The sequence below is a fragment of the Phlebotomus papatasi genome, chromosome 2 (genome assembly GCF_024763615.1).
Source record: "Phlebotomus papatasi isolate M1 chromosome 2, Ppap_2.1, whole genome shotgun sequence".
Classification (NCBI taxonomy): domain Eukaryota; kingdom Metazoa; phylum Arthropoda; class Insecta; order Diptera; family Psychodidae; genus Phlebotomus; species Phlebotomus papatasi.
Window position 1 is genome coordinate 55080461 of NC_077223.1, and position 18106 is coordinate 55098566.

The 18106-nt window shown below is 33.8% G+C and overlaps 1 pseudogene; it reads right to left on the reverse strand.

Annotated features, from left to right (window-relative positions):
* Positions 1-842: 842 nt before the first annotated feature.
* On the reverse strand, positions 843-13471 carry LOC129801753 (uncharacterized; annotated as a pseudogene).
* Between the last annotated feature and the right edge of the window lie 4635 nt (positions 13472-18106).

Below are 18106 nucleotides of genomic sequence, written 5' to 3' on the forward strand. Positions count from 1 at the left end.
GAGAAAATTCCTTCAAATACTCCACGTAAAATAGAAAAGAAAACGGATGTCTAGAATTTTCGACGAAAACCATATCAATTTTGAATTATACTCTTGAGTGATTGTATGTATATCAGTATCTACTAAATTTAAAAATTGATCAACAGGAACGAAATTGATCAACAGGATGCCCCGAATTTGTGAGGCGCTTACGCTTACCAAAACTAAAGGAGGATTCTTCGAGGAGAACTGAATTTGATGATTTTATTCATTTTTTTTTTAAATAATAAAGTAAAAGAAATGAAATTGCAACAATAATAAAAAGTAATTTGAAAAATATAAAAAAAAATATTTGAAAAAGTAGAATTTGGGCTGGAAATTTTGATATTCAAAGAAGAAACCCCTTCCAAAACAGATCACACCGGCAACCGACCACAATCCGTACCAAAAATATTCCCTCGGAATTATTTTCAGTTTTTCTGACTCTTAATAATATTTACTAATAGTATTTAGCTTATATAGATAGATAAGATCAGTTTTAAAATGTGAGGCTACTTTTGCTTTTTTGTCCAAAAAGTTAATTTTTGAGTGATCCTCAAATTATAAATTTTTTAGCCTAGGTATTTTCTCAAATCTTGTTTAAAACTGCTCTTAGGTTTATATATGAAACTATTTCAGTCAATAGAACTGGATATTATACAGCGTTTTCCCTGTCCAAACCAGGTGTATTTAAATTTACGGAGGGTGTATTTAATGAGTTCGATTGAGAATGCAAAATTTGGGTCCGATCTGACGAGATCGGATTTCATCTAGGATTACTGATGCTGAGATTGTAAAAAATCTCAGCTAAAAAATACAATAAATAAGAATTTTACCAATACACAATTTTATTGTACAAAAAAAAATTGTAGTAATTTTACCTGAAATATCTAAATGGAATCCTCATCCAGTGCCATACTTTTTAATTTTCAGAGGAGGTGGAAGTTGTCCAAGGAGGGAATCTTCTGAAATTTCTACAACTACCATCTCTTCATTTCCCAACCAAGTTAGAAGGGCTAAATGCTGAAAAAATAAATAAAATCATTAAGTACTATATTTTTTAACAAAGAACAGAAAGAAATTCGACCTTTGTTTCTCTGATGATTTTCTTCGAGAATTTCTCCTTTTCATCCGACTTCTTTTAGTCTTCTTAACTTTCTTCCTCTCCTGAATATTTTCAGTATCCTCTTCAATTTCTTGAAGCTTCCTGATACTGAAAATAGTTTCTTCATCTTGCAAAAGAAAGAGATTTGGATCACGTGGATCCAAAGCAAGATTCATTATAGATCTCTGAAGGCTTCCCTCCTGAATATGAACTGAGAACGTGAATTGCAATTCTTGAAGATCATATTCAATTAGTTTCCCATCTAAATAAACCACCACAAGACGCTGCGATGCAGTATGAATTCTCATAGCTGTGGGTGGGTTTATGTATTTGGGCAGATTTATGTGTCTTTTCCACCTGCCAGATCCTTCTTCAAATCGCCAAACCACCAAACTGTTGCAAAGACCAGCCAAAGCAAGAAATTTTCCACCAGAAGTCACCAAGTGAATCAAGTCCTTGATGTCTGAAGGTGAAAGGAGAGAGATAGGAGCCCAACAATTAATTATGTACGATACATCATTTCTATATAAGCTGCTTTTCAAACATTTCCAATTCACAAAAAAAAAATACTTCCCCGCACCTTCCACCCATGTAAGACCCAGAGAATTTGTCTTTATCTCTGTTGACTTTTAAATTTTTTGCATGAATGAAAATGAATATCAAAACAGCCAATTTCAAATTATACACCAAAAATGTGAATAATATCATTTTCTCTTAAAACTTTTTTTCCTTCTCTTCGACCATCTCTGTTGCCTTTTCAACCCACCAAAAATTAATTTATGCATAGAGAATCAACTCGTGGAATTTCTTGGAATCCTTTGAGTTTTGGTGTCTTATTTCATTTTCATTTTATTTATAGAGACTAAATAAGCGTAATATTAAATAAATAATAAATTACTAAATTGTTAGGTGAGGATATCAGATGTTTTTAGTAAAAAAAACAAACAAAGGGTGGCAAAGCGTCCTAGGCTTCGCGAAGTACTCGAACTCGTGAGATGATGCTATACCTCAAAAGTACCTTCGTATCATTTACCGTTTACCGGTTCTCAATAGATTTAAACCGATTTGTAAATCACTCGAAAGATCCCTCAAAATAATTTTAAGAAGAATTGATTTTCGAATCGGCTCATAAATGGTTCATTACCGGTTCACAACCGATTTGAACAGTTATATAGGGTGTCCCATAAATTACGCAAGATTTAAATTAAATAAAAAACACATTTTTTCTCAATTACGTTTTTTTTCTAAATTGGAAAACAAAGTAGGGGAGACTGGGGCAAAAAGTCACAAATCGAAAAATTCAAAATTAAATATCTTCCAAGGTAAAAAAGATAGCGGCTCAAATTTTTTTCTATAGATAGCCTCCATAGACCTTCTTCAATGTCGTAAGTTTCTTAGAATTCGAACAAGGAGTTTAGAAAATAAAAAATATCGAAATTTTTAGCCCTATTTTTGAAATATTTTCCTTGTAGAAGATAACAATTATTACCTACTTATTTTCCAAAATTGATGGACTGGTGAATATTTTCCAAATAATTTGGATTTTTGAATACAAATCCGCTATCTATTTTAGAATTTCACAAAAGTTCTTTTCTCCAGAAATCCTTTTAATAAAAATGGTCACTTGGGGTAAAAAGTAACAAAAGGTATAGAGCAAAAAGTAAGAAAAACCGAAACAATTTATGATGCTTGTTGTTTGCATTGGTCAAACGATTTGCAGTCTTTTGTGTGTGTGTTTTTTTTTTTCTAAAATAGCTTGAGATGCGCCTTTCTCGTTTTCTCACTATTCTCGCAGAGAAAACGGTGTTTTACAAAGGTGTAGATGAATATGTCCTCTAGGTATTGTTTTTTTTCAAATTTACGGAAGCCCGTAATGAAGCGAATCAAAATATGATAATACTTAATGTCTGGTACTATTTGCCTCAGCATTTTTGAGAATAGTCACAAAATTACATTTTAGAAATTTGCTCGATAAACGTATTTCCTTACAAAATAGAGGAAAATTACTTTCACAAAGTTGTAGAGCGGTAAATTTCCTATAAAACTGCGCTAATTAGAAATTTTTGAAGCACTCGAGTAGCTTGTAAAAAAAATAAAATATACGTTTTGTGACTTTTTGCCCCAGTCTCCCCTACATAAGATAGGGTTTATGTATTAAATATCGCATCCAGTAATTAACCTTCATGGCTTTGCTGGCATATGAATCCTTTCGTCTAAGGTTTTCATGACCTTTTTGGGCATATGTGGCTAAATTTCGCTAATTCAGGGTTAAAAGTCCTCTTATAATGCACACAGGTGGAAAAAAGTCTGTTGACTTAGGCTTGTGACTTCGAATAACCGAATAAAAAAAATGTAATGGTCTAAAATTACATGATCTAATGGACCAATTCGGATCACCAATAGAGAAAATCACAATCATGATCACAATCACATCTTATGCAGGAATTGCATTATTTCTTAGGCTATATGGCATGTCACACTATCCTGCTAAATCCACATGTCTTTAGCATTAATGAATTCATAATTAAATAAATACTAATGAACAAATCCTTCGATTTAAGCTTCATAAACTCGGTTATCATGTCGCGATATCGAGCGTCAGTAACAGTAACACTTGATCAGCTTTATTTTCGGATAATATACTGATAGGATATTATTAATAATTTTAAGGGCTTGTTCTTGGATGGTAAGTGTATTCAGCCTCCAAAATTAATTCAATTCTGTGAATTTTTCAATTAGACTCTTCATAGTTGACGAAGTTAAGTCAATTTTCTGACTAATTCTCGAACCAAATTATTAAATTATTTTTTAAATATTTTTTAAGAACAAAAAAGCGTTGGTCTATCATTTACTGATGTATTTTTAATAACCCTAATCTATAAACTGTCACGTAGTATTTTTATTATTTGTTGGGGATCTTAATTTCAGAAATGCTGCTCAATTTTAATCTTGGGTGATTTCTGGGACACCCTTTATAAATCACTCAAATCAAAACATTGCCCAAAATAACTTAGGACTAACATAATTGAATTTCGAATAAAAATTAATTATCGGTTATTAACTGGTTCATTAACGATTCAAAACCGATTAGAACTGTTTCAGTTTTGTCGGAAATTCTAAAACCTTTATAACGAGCGCAAACAAGACCCCATTCACCTGATAAATGTGCTCCCAAGAGCCTTTTTTTTTAACCCTTGACCTTGAAAAACCGTTGTTAGGAATGATTCAACAGTATTTCACACATGGTCAATTGTCTGCCTGGGTAATCTCTAAAACATATCCAAAAATGAAAAAATCGCACGACGCGTTTTGCAGCAATTCCAAAAAAATATGGTTTTGGAGGGAAAGAAGAGGAGTCGGGGGAAAATGAGGGGCATATTAACGATCCTTAGGTCGACTTATGGGGAGATCCTTCGAAGGTCTCAAGCCACTATCTCTAACCGTTTGGCCTCTACAGCTGGCGTCAGCCGGATGGACAGACGGACAAACAGAGTGACGACATTTCTCTAAAATCGTCTGAAACGTGAAGATTTGTTGAGAAAATGGTCTACAGGGGGTGGAAGGTGGAAATTTTGGGGGGGTGAGGGTGAAAAATCGAGGGATAACTGCTCTCTCCGTGGAATTCGAGCAGTAAAATGATCATTATGCCCAGCACACAATAAATTTTGTTTTGTGAACGTGTTTTTGACTTTTCAGTGAGAGTGAATGAAACATAGATCTAGTCATTTCGCTCACTCTTATTGACAATCTTGAAAACATGTTTTTCAAATATAAGTTATTGTGCGCTGGGCATTACACTGTATCTGTGTTATTTTTAATGAAGAGGCCTGCCTTGCAAAAAATGATTTTACTTAACACTAAACCTACCGACCGTTTTAGGTCGTTTATCGGTCAAATGACAAAACGCGGCAGGGCAAGATGCTCAACAAATTTGTCTTGGAAAAGAGCAAAAAATTAAAATTTAAACACTGAAAAATATATTACATGCATATTTTGAGAAATTCATAAAGTTTGATAGTGATATTGTACCGTTTAAATATGTGTTATTTTAAACCGGTCAATTTGACCGGGTCTTGGTAGGTTTAGTCAGTGTTAATGTATTTTGGAAGTCTAAAGTTTCGAGTTTTTGACATCACTAACCTGAACCTTCCTAATTTTATGATGTAATTTAGTGTTTTTTTCAATTTTGTATCGGTTATATACGAAATAAATTTAATGTTATTTCAAAGCTATTGTGTATTAGCGAAATCGATTAAAGTTTGGTAAAAATATTACGATGTTTTCACTTATCAATTTATCTTTAAAAGATCAAAAAATAATCTGTTAAAAAAGCAAACAAAGAACAAGCTAAGTAATGAAGAAAGCACCCTCCCAAGAAAGGTTAATTGGATTTGTTTAGGGCCCACTCGACTTTATTCACTGAGAAATTATACGAAATAAACTCTAACTCTTAATAACTCTTCATTAAAATTTGAAATCATTAAATTGTTTTTATTGTATTTTGGCGTTCTGATTGAAGTTTTTTTTAATCAGTGTTTTACTCGATTATGAAATGAAAACAATTCAGATATAATATTCATATTCACTTCTAAGCAATTCTAAGAATTATATTAATTTAACAATTTGAATTTTCCTTTTGAGAAAAGAGATAATGAAGCATTTCTGCTTTTACAAATAATATTTCGATCTAAAAAGTTTTCCAAAACTGATTAGAAGTAATATATATTTTGGATTAATTTTACCGGCATAATTATCGCTTGACCACCTGCACCTATGCCAAAATAAAATCATAAACGCAATATTATTATAGTAGATTATTAGGGGAAAGTACTCTTCCTTAGAGCGTTCATGCCTTCGAATAATATGAATTTCTTTTACTTTTACTAAGAGATTTCCACATTTCTCTTAAATATTAGTTAGCTCATCACCAATTATTGATAAAATTATGTGTAAGTCTATTTGAAAAAATAAAAGAAAATTCACATTGTACAAAGGTATGAACGTTCGAAGGGAGAGGAATTTCCCTCAATTTTTCAATATTTTACTGCTTGAACTCAAAGAGAGAGCAGTTATATAATCGACTTTCTTCAACTTCTCACTGTTCTGGAGCTGACTTATCACATTATCTCGTACCCAACCTCTTTACTTCCCCCCCACCCCTTTCGTACGTTCCCTATCCCTCAAAAATAGGTCAAAAATGAGGTTTTTCCAATTTTGCAAAAAATTGGCCCAAGCTTTTTCAATGATTTTTGGATATGTTTTAGAGCTGGTTCTGGCGAACATTTCGCCCAAACAAACCTATGGCCGGAAAATTCGCCATTTTGAATTATTGAAGGTCAAAGTTCAACCAATTTGGAAGGCTCATTTTTCAACCAAATTGGTTAAATTTAGATTTTTTGGAAAGGTACTGCAATGTCGAACCCGGCTGCATCGGTCTTCATCGGTAATCAACCGGTTAAGTACCGATTTTTGTATAATTTTATATCCCTAATAATTTATATTCCCTAAAAGTAAAGTTTTTTCGATTTTTATCAAAATTGCCCAAGCTTTTTCAATGATTTTTGGATATGTTTTAGAGTTGGTCCAGGCAAACATTTCGCCAAAACATACCTATGACCGGAAAATTCGCCATTTTGAATTATTGAAGGTCAAAGTTCAACCAATTTGGAAGGGTCATTTTTCAACCAATTTGGTTAAATTTGGATTTTTTGGAAAGGTATTGCAATTTCGAACCCGGCTGCATCGGTCTTCATCAGTAATGAACCGGTTAAGTAACCGATTTTTGAATAAATTTACATCCTCAATAATTAATATTCCTTAAAAATAATGTTTTTTTTTCAATTTTTCTCAAAATTGGCCCAAGCTTTTTCAATGATTTTTGGACACATTTAGAGCTGGTCCAGGCGAATATTTCGCCCAAACATACCTATGACCGGAAAATTCGCCATTTTGAATTATTGAATGTCAAAGGTCAAATACTTTGGAAGGCTCATTTTTCTTTTTGGTTAAATTTGGATTTTTCAGAAAAGTATTGCAAATTAGAACCCGGCTGCATCGGTCTTCATCGGTAATGAATCGGTTAAGTACCGATTTTTTGATTTTGAAATGCTTTTGTGATTTATGAAATCAATTTGATCTCTAGTAGATCAGTTATTCCAAAAGATTATGCAAAAAACTAATTCACGGTGAGCTCTATCTCGTGAGTTCGAGCATTCCGCAAAGCTGGGACGCTTTGCCATCTCTTTTTTTTATTGTAGACCACATTTTGGAGATTCTTTATAAAGTTCAATTGTCCTGATTTGATATTAAAGGGCGGTTTAGTTCAAATTCTAGGAATAGGGGGATGTAGATGAGGTTCAAATTCAAACGATGCGAATTTTCTCTTTGTTTGCAAAGATCTGGTTTACCAGTCCTCATCTCGTCTCATGAGGTTAATATAGTTATCTATCTTATATCTAAGAAATGACGAACTAGCTTTCAGTAACATACTTTCAGCATGTTGGATATTTTCTCAATCAAAAGCCATCAAAGTTTTAACAGCGATCCGAATATGATTGACAATGACAGCAATAATTTTATCAGTGAAATGAAAAACATACGGTTTTTGTAAATCATCTACGGTTTTGTAAATTCGTAAAGAATTGGATTTTGTTTGTCACAAACAAATGGAACAAAGTTATTCTTATTATGGACAAGATGATGGAGCACAGTCGGGGGCAGAATGCGATTCGTATTGGGGATTTCAGGGTGAGCTATGTCTTCTTTGAAGATGATTTGGTTCTTTTTGGATCTTCCAAAGAAAAGCTTCGGCGCACAATTGACCGATTTGTAATTTTTGCGCCGAAACAGGTATGAAAGGTGAACGTAGATAAGTCGGAGGTAATGATAATACAGCCTGTACGTACAATGCACTCTACATTTTAGTGGAGTCCCATTGGAAAAGGCGAAGGAGTACAAGTATCTTGAAGTATTACTCACGAGTTATAGTAGGATAGAAGTAGAACTCTTGTCGCGAATCGGTAAAACTTCTGCAGTTATGAGAGAGCTTGGTGAAAACGTCGTGAGGGAGGCCGAACTTAGTCATTCGACTAAATAATAGGACTTCAAAGCTGTGTTCATTCCTATTCTCACCTGTGGTCATGAGAATTGAGTAATGATCGAAAGAGTAAAATCGCGAGTACAAGCTGCCCTGCCAAGATTAGGAACCTCCGGGCGGTTAAGGGAATCACTCATAGAGATCGAGTGAGGAACGTAGCCGTTCGTGACGAGCTAAGAATCGAGGAGTTATTCCTTCGAGTTGAGATATCACAACTTCAATGGTATGGTCGTATTCGTCGTATTCAACGCATGAATGAAGAAAGATTCCCCACAAAAGCTGTACAAGCCATTGTGGGGAGGTGTCGACTTTTAGACAGATCTAGGACAAGGAGGCTGAATCAAATTCAGACTCTTGCCTTGGAGCGCCTTGAGATCGAACCCGAACATCTTCCTGAAGTGGCGAACGGTCGACAAACGGGGGCTAGTAAACTGCGGTTAAAACGATTTCTTGAAGTAATTTTTGAGTTTTTCCGTTCTTGCGAAGCAATTTTTGGATCTCACGAGATCCGTGAAACAACTTTAAGGTTCCTTTAGTCCTTTGCAAGACATTTTTTTTGAGTTCCTTGAGTTTCATGACATAATTTTTGAGTTTTTCGGATTTCGAGACAAAAAAAAATTGGGTTCATTTGACCTTTTGGATTTGTAATTTTTAGGTTTATTGTGATTATTAGGTTTCTCGGGTTTCGTGAAGAATTTTTAACGTTAAATAACAAGGGCTTCATAATTAGTCACCACTTTACGTAAAACGACACTTCGTTCAAATCGGAAACCTCTGAACTGAAGGATCCAATACACTATCCTTGGAGGCTCCCCAGAAACATTATTAATAATGAGTAAATTGTGAACAAATAAATAATGTTTCTGATGTTGTATCGACTAAACGGACTAACCAGCCAATCATAAGTCAATGACCTTGAATTACTCCTTGTAAGAATTTTCTAAGGACAATGGGTTAAACATCCACGGAGAACTCATTTCTAAAACAATTTTATTGAAATTGAATTGCTTTAGAAAGGTCTTAGTAACCCGGATGAGTATAACCGGTAAACCGCGTAAACCGATTCAAATCCATTATACGAATTAATTTTTTTACAGACTAAAATTAAATATTTTACCAATCAAACATTGACATTATTTTTTCTATCCATTTTCTCTTTCAATTCTAAATTACTTATTCTTATTATTTAAACTACTTAGCGAGACTAAATAGGGCAGATTGGGGCAAAAGTCACAAATTGAAAATTTCAAAATTCAATATCTTCCAAGATAAATAATACAGCGGCTTAATTTTTTTTCCACAGATAGCTTCCATAGACCTTCTTCTATGTTGTATGTTACTTAAAATACGAATAAGGAATTTAGAAAACAAAAAATATCAAAATTTTTAGTCCTATTTTTGAAATATTTTCATTGAAGAATATATCAATTATTAGCTATTATTCAAAATTTATGCACTGAGATTAGTTCCTAAATGACTTGGATTCTTTGAATACGAAGCCGCTATCTATTTTAGAATTTTACAAATCTTTTTATTAAGGACGACCACTTGGGGTAAAAAGTAACAAAAGGTATGGAGCAAAAAGTAAGAAAAACCGAAACAATTTATGATGTCTCACGGAAAAAAAACATCAATGCCACGTGTCGCCGCTTGTTGTTTGCATTGGTTCAACGATTTGTAGTCTTTTGTGTTTTTTTTTTCTAAAATAGCTTGAAAAGCGTTTTTATCGTTCAAATAGAAAAAACGGTGTTTTACAAAGGTGTAGAGGAATAAATTCCTTATGAAAATATGTTATCTAGGAATTTTTTTAATTTACGGAATCACGTAACAAAGCGAATCAAAATGTGATAACATCACATACCTGATACTATTTGCCCCAGTATTTTTGATAATGGTCACAAAATTACGTTTTATAAAACGGCTCGATAAATGTATTTCCTTGCAAAATAGAGGAAAATTACTTTTACAAAGTTGTAGAGCGATAAATTTCTTATAAAACTGCGCTAATTAGAAATTTCTGGAGCGTTCGAGTAGTTTATAAAAAAAATATAAAATATTCGTTTTGTGACTTTTTGCCCCAGTCTCCCCTACTATTTAAAAAGCGCATTAAACTTATTTTAATAAATTTTGTTAAAATAAAAATTGTATGGAAAAGCCTTCAGGCTTCGCACACTCCGGCTTCGAACACTTCGTATTTTTTTCTCATTATTCATTTATTAATGAATCTGATCTATGGTGAAAGAAACACCTATTGACACTTTAAGAACTTGTGTCAGGACCTATTGACACCCACCCTACTCTGTACCATTTGGAGTACAACATTTGAACAATTATCCTTATCGCAAAACGTAGACTAATGAAAAAACGGTAAATTACTTAGGGGAGGGTGGGGCAGTTAACGACGGGGCAGTTTTAATTTTTGCATATTCTTCTTATCCCTTTGAAAGGAATGAGATAGAACCATTATGTTATTGAAGAGATAACTGAGACCCATGTTCATAAAAATAATTAATTTCGTGACGCTTCTCGTTTGAATTCTGTAATTGATTTTATAAAACTGCATCAAAATGAAACTTTTTTTAATGTCTTATTTTCAACAGTTTCTGAACTATTGCACTTATCTATCAAAGTAACATAATTATATTAAATTACCAGTGGTTTTATGATTATTATAAGGCATTTAGCGTTGAATGAAATCCAAGACGGTTCTGACAATTTTCATTTGAGTTCCGAAAGTTCGTGAGGGGCAGTTTCATGCAAGCACACGGAGAAGTTTTCAGTGTCTAACAATTTACTTTTTTAATTAAAATTAACTTAAAATGATCATTGAAAACGTTTTGTAGCTGTTTTGTCGATGAAGTTCAAAATTATGGAAAGTAGTATTTCCTAAAAGTTCATTAAAAAAAAATTTTAAAAAAAATCTTTCAGTGTTTTTAAGTGCTTAAAAATGATGAATTTTATTGTTTTAATATATAATATTTTCAGAATGTTTTCAGCAAGATATTGTAAATTTTTTTTAGTAATATAAAAATTCAAGACTTTAAAATACTATTATAAAACTGTTATACTAAAAAGGACATGTCCTAAAGCGATATAATGACCCAACAATGTACAGAATTAGCTTAGCAACAAAAGACATTTCATTCGGCGGACTCTACTACAGTGGAGTCTCGCTATAGTCCATATTTGGTTTCAAATTTGACACTTGGGTCGCACTATAGTCTATGTAATTTTTTAAAATTATCAACGGTTTTTAGTATTGAAATTGCTCGACGGCTTCCACTTTCTTTGCGATTGTGGTACTTGTCCTTGCTTTCTTCATTATGGATCACAATTATCACAACTACTTAATAGTTTGCCAAAAATATTAAAATAATTATGCATGTCGCATACTAAAAAACATAACCTAACTTAAAATCAGTGTTTTGAAATCAACGGTCGATAAATTGTGGACTATAGAGCGATGGCCTATAGCGAGACTCTACTGTATAAATAAATTTCAACATTTTGACAAAAGTGGCAATAGAGGTTCCCTGTCGAAGAGTTGTTCCTTCGAACCTATGGCAATATTTTTTAATAGCTAGTCTTGTCACACATTTCTTTGAAAAAAATAGGTCAAATGCATTAAAGGGACACTGAGAAAAAAACGGGGGTGCGATTAACTTTTTTTCCTCATAGCTTTAACACTTTTTAGGTGTAAAAACATATCAACATTCTTTAATGTTGTATACCTTTGTAAGGGTAAAATTAACATGAAAAAGGGTAACTCTAACCCCTAATACACCCAAAAAGGGCAATATTTACACCGATTTCGGATTAATACTGCAGGGTAAAATTAACCTTTCCGGAATATTATTTTAACTTTTTCGGATTTCTCTCAGTGAATATGGATAAAAAATATGAGGTGTTTGAAGCCGCAAATTGTGTGCGAAGCCTGAAAAAATTCCCCTGTATATTTTATACTTACATTTGTGTGTTTCTATTGTCTGTATGTGATCCAAATCCATTTGACTTGTGATGCTAAAAACATCCACTTGCCCCAGTATTCTTCACCAGAAAGATCATTTTTGAATCCTGAGAGAAAACTACGCCTAGACTCGGTGAAAACTGCGGAGATGTTACTTTGAGAGGTGTCAAAAGAGCTGGTTTAGTCTTTGAATCAAAGTGGAAGAGTTTAATTTGGGTATCTGTTGAATAGATCAAAATCTCTCCACTTGGTGGCAAAGCTGAACTAATAATTGTTTCTGTATCGCGACTCTGAAGCTCAAGAAGCTTCTGTAGATCATGAGAGTGTTCCTGGACAGATCCCAACTGCCATATTTCCAAGTGATTAAAATATTTAAGGACCAATAGGCGATTTTCCGTAACTTCTCCGCAAGTTGATCGAAACAATGGAGCAAGTTTTGTGACACAAAGATTTTCGTCGCATCTTCATTTACCACCAGGCACAGTGCATTTGTCTTGAGAGCTTGATAGCTCTCAGTTTGACTACCTAACTTTCCATCGAAGAAAACTACCCTGCCAGCCGAATCCGCTGACACGATGACATCATCAGGAAGATACTGTATTGCCCATACGACAATTTCTGTCTTCAGCCCAATCCTTGAGAGTGTCATTCGATGCAAAGCATGTCCATTTTCAACATTCCACACTCTAACCGTGCCTACAGACCCCGTGGCGAGAAAATCACCAGAAGGGCTAAATTTGCAGCACAGAATCCTCCCTTCCTGCTTGTCAAAAGTTCTTTCGTACACCAGCATCTCTTCCATTCGACAAATATTGATGTATCCCTCTTCTGTTCCCACTGCTACTTTGTCTTTGTGCACATCCAGACACCATATGGATGTTCCTGTAACTATGAGACTCTGCTGTGGCTCCAGAGACTTTAGATTCCAGCACACAATTTCGCCGGAAAGCCCTGCAGACAACAAACACTCATTCACCCAAGCCAGAGTCTCAATTGAAGCATTTTGTGCACCAAAAATCACTCTGTCCATATAGGGAGTACCCTCAACATTCCACAATTCTATAGATGCATCTGATCTGTAATGAAAAAGTCTCCGTAGATTAGTTTCCGGGAAGGGATTACAAATGTAAACAAGAATCCTAACCTCGAAAGAGCAAAGCATCTGCTGCATTGTAGGCCATACATGTAATCCCTCGTGGTTGTAAACTGTAGAATCTCATAGTGTGGAGGTGGGAGAGGTTTTTTTCTGTCCACTTCCATCACATTCTCTTCACTTTTTTCACAATTTTCCACCATCACCGCGAATCAAAACAAATCCACGTGAGAATTTTTACTTTCACTTCCCCTTGTTTAATTCATGTGTTCGTCATGTGAGGCGCTACTAGTCTTCGTTAAGTTTAATTTTCATAAATGGGACGGGAGTGTGTTTTAACGGATTGCTTTGCAAAAAAGTTTTTTGTAATAAAAGATTTTCTGACCAAAATCTCTCCCAGGGAATGATTGTGCTACAATAAAAATAACCATGAGTGACTCTATGATGTCTCTGATGAGGTATCTTGTGGTATTTCTTCTAGATAAGCACATTGAGCTCGATTTATTGAGTAATTTGAATTGATAGGGTGTTTCTGGTCAGTTATTTTGTAAGGAAATACGTTTATTGAGCCAATTTCTAAAAGGTAATTTTGCTTTTGTGACTATTCTCAAAAATGCTGAGGCAAATACTACCAGACATTAAGTATTATCATATTTTAATTCGCTTCATTACGGGCTTCTGTAAATTTGAAAAAAAAATACCTAGAGGACATATTTTCATAAGAAATTTATTCATCTACACCTTTATAAAACACCGTTTTCTCTGCGAGAAAAGTGAGAAAACGAGAAAGGCGCTTCTCAAGCTATTTTAGAAAAAAAAACACACAAAAGACTGCAATCGTTTGACCAATGCAAACAACAAGCGATGAGACATGATAATGACGTTTCTTTTCGCCGTGAGACATCAGAAATTGCTTCGAGTTTTTGTTACTTTTTGCCCTATACCTTTTGTTACTTTTTACCCCAAGTGACCATTTTTAATAAAAGGATTTCTGGAGAAAAGAACTTTTGTGAAATTCTAAAATAGATAGCGGATTTGTATTCAAAAATCTAAATTATTTAGAAAATATTCACCAGTGCATCAATTTTGGGAAATAAGAGGTAATAATTGTTATCTTCTGCAAGGAAAATATTTCAAAAATAGGGCTAAAAATTTCTATAGTTTTTATTTTCTAAATTCCTTGTTCGAATACTAAGAAACTTACGTCATTGAAGAAGGTCTATGGAGGCTATCTATAGAAAAAAATTTGAGCCGCTATCTTTTTTACCTTGGAAGATATTGAATTTTGAATTTTTCGATTTGTGACTTTTTGCCTCAGTCTCCCCTACTTTTTGGCCAGAGTTCTTCAATAAATGGTTAGAATATTTTAAAAAAAAAGTGATTGCCGTATTTCTGCGGCTGTTATTCGTAATTTCCATCTTCAGGCTGGATCCTAGAAGCAATTAATTTGTTTCTTGAACATTCTTAATTTATTATTCTTAATTTAATTCTTGTCATTCTCTATTTTCTGATTTTTCCTCTTTTTTCTGATTTTTTTTTTATCACAATTGTAAAAGGGATGACCCTATTCTTGTGATTAAATAAAGTAATAATAATAATAATAATAAAATGTACCTTAATAAAAAAAATTAAAGTTTATTCTGAAAAAGTGGCAAAATATTTTCAAATTTCCCGCGTCGCATCATAGTATACATTCAGGCGCATTTAAATAATGATTTCATAAATTGACGCCCAAAAGTAGGCAAACCTGCATAATTGTATGTGCATAATTCCGTCAGGTGAATAATCTCGAAGTGCATAATACCGGGACTGAGTGTATTAGGTAAGATTCTTAATAATCTCACATACTATAATCCTAACAAAATTTCATGTCGTTCGATCGAGCTCAAACTTGGCCAAAATGTGTTTCAGCACTTCCTGATCACGAATATATGTATATGTAGCTAATTTACGTTCCCGGCCGGCCGGCCGGCCGCTCTTTGGAGCTTAATAGCTCCTAAACTAAAAGAGATATCGACTTGCGGTTTTCGGCAAAGGTTGTATATCGGGTGAAAATTGCAACTTGGTGCATTGACCTCCCACCTACCACCCCTCCTTCCGCCATTTTGAATACCCCCCCCCTTGTTTTGTTTTCTCAATAACTCAGCCCCTATGGCATCGAGCGGGCTCAAATTTTAGTATGTTATAGCTGGGCCTTAGGGCTTTCCATCAATACCAAACTTAAGGTCCCCCGACCCCCCTGACCCTAGCTATAAGAGTCCAAAAAAAAATTTCTTAAAATAACCATAACTCCGGTTCTAATTGTCAGATTTTAAGAAGTGAGGGCTTTTTGGAAAGCTCTCATGAAATGCCACTTCCCATTCTAACATCACAAGTTCATAAAACCACCGCTAGGGACGCTATTTTTAAAAACAAAATTTTTCAATTTTATAAATTAAATAACTCAAAAATTCCATTGTGCATCGGGCTGAAATTTTAGTATGTTGTAGCCGTTGATTATATCTATCAAACAAAAAAATACTTAAGTCGATCCATAACCCCTGACCCCAGCTATAAGGGGTCAAAGTTCGAACACTGACCGGCCTCTATCTCCGGTTCTAATTAACATAGCGGCATAAATTTTACCTTTTTGGTTTCGTCTCGATGAGCACTTTCAGATGGAAGTTCAAAAATTCATTACAGGTGGCGCTGCGATAGCGTCAAAATTCATTGAAATTCAAACTAATTTTTCTCAAAAACGGCATTGGGCTAGTTAATGAAATTTTAGTATGTTGTAGTCCAGTCTAGGACGTTTCCAAAATGGTGCGTAAGTGCGCTGTGGTTTCAATAGAACCAGAGATATGAGGGGTCAAAGTTCACGAAATTCAAAAAAATCATATCTCCGGTTCTATGTGACCGATTTTGATAAGTGAGGGCTTAAACGAAAGATCTCACCAAATGCTACAACTTTCTAGAACACTTGAACTTCGTGGGACCAACACCAGGGCGCCACAGTCGAAAAACCAATTTCAATATCACATAACCTCAATTATATCGTCTGTCGCTGAACCGATTTTGATGATTACTTCGACATAATTGTAGAGCACATTTGTCTCTATATTTCGTGCATACATCATTTCTCGATCAGATACAGTAGACTCTCTCTCAATCGGGAATATGGGGCAAAATGTCATCCGGTTTAGCGATAGAATTAAGCGTCAAAGCCTTTGTAAATTCCACAAAAAGCGCTCAATTATAAAGAATCACGATAAAATAGGAAGAACTACAGCGAATTTGAGCGAATTAGCTTCATAATTAAACGTGAAAATTGTTAACAAAATTTGTTGCCCGATTGAAAAAATGCCGATTGAGTGAGAGTCTACTGTAATGCGATCTGTCCGATTTTGTCGTTTAAGTGTGAAAAAATTGATTTTTCCCATAATAACGCTTTGAAACCACTCAGATGCCAATTTGACTGCCTCTACTCCACCAAGACACTTAAGATAGGGTTTTAAATGGAAAGTCTCACAAAATACAACAATTCTTTGATATAGTTGAAGTTCATCAAATGAACACTTGGGGCGATCTGGTCGAAAAAACGAGTTTAGAAACAAACTGATTAATCGATTAGATCAAGTTCTACGGCAAAATTATAGAGAACATTATGGTCTACATTTCACCCATATAACACTTTTCTGTCACCCCATCCAAATCTTTGATATTTTGGTTTAAATACAAAATTTGTATAATTTCACGAATTTGATTCAAGATAACTGAATGGCGTACCCCAACTTCAGCTCTAAATCGAATTTGCATGCATTCCGAGTTAGCTCACATTAAGAATCTCACCTACATAAGCCGGTTAGGATTATCTGTCCCTTTCTTTCAGTTTGTTCCTAATTGTAAAGTAGAAATCTAGAATATGTTCTTGCAAATCTCCAATTCCTTACTCTATGTAGAAAATAAAGCTCAAAAGTGATGAATTTTCAAACTACCGCAACTGATAAATGATTTTTATTATTTTTTGTAATTCCAATTTTTTAAGCAGAACGCTTTTGGAAATAGAAACTGCATACTCATACATAACATTTTTCATTAGAGTAAAAATTATCATTCGTTTTGGTATTGTCAGAAAAATTACTTACCATTTTTTTTGGCTATTTTGTCCACATCGTCCATAGAGGCAAAAAATAGACTGAATCAATGTTCGTTGCACCTTCTGAGATATGTATCGGTTTCATGTTATCGCTTTTATTTTTATTGTTGATTTCCAGTTAGTGAAAAGTGTTTCGTCCTCAAATGGTTAAAGAATTTGTTTAAGATTGACCTTGCAGAAATTATCATTAAAAAAAATTGTTAAAAAGTGAATTTTGAACAATTCTTCTCAGAGCATCCACGTATATTGCTTTTCTGATTGATTTTTTTTAGAGCATTTACTTAGCATAACAAAACACCACTGATCATCTAAAAATTAAATAATTTCATTAAAATATTTATTAATAATATTTATTTACAAATTTTGAAATAACTATACAAAATTATATACATTATAATAATATGTAGGGTTTGCAAATGATAGTCCCACACAAAAGTGAAAATTTATGAACTCAATAATGAAAATATCCCTCCTTGGGGCATAAATCGCTACGAAATATTGCAATATAACAAGAATTTAACACTTTCAATCAAATGAATGTGTGATAATACATGACAGTAAAAAATAAGACGTTACCTACAAATTAATTTGTTTTGAAAACATATTTAATGAGTGGTCAAAATCTTAATTTTAACAAATTTGTCTCATTTAAATACAAATTTAAAACAAAAGGTTTCCAAAAAATCCTTATT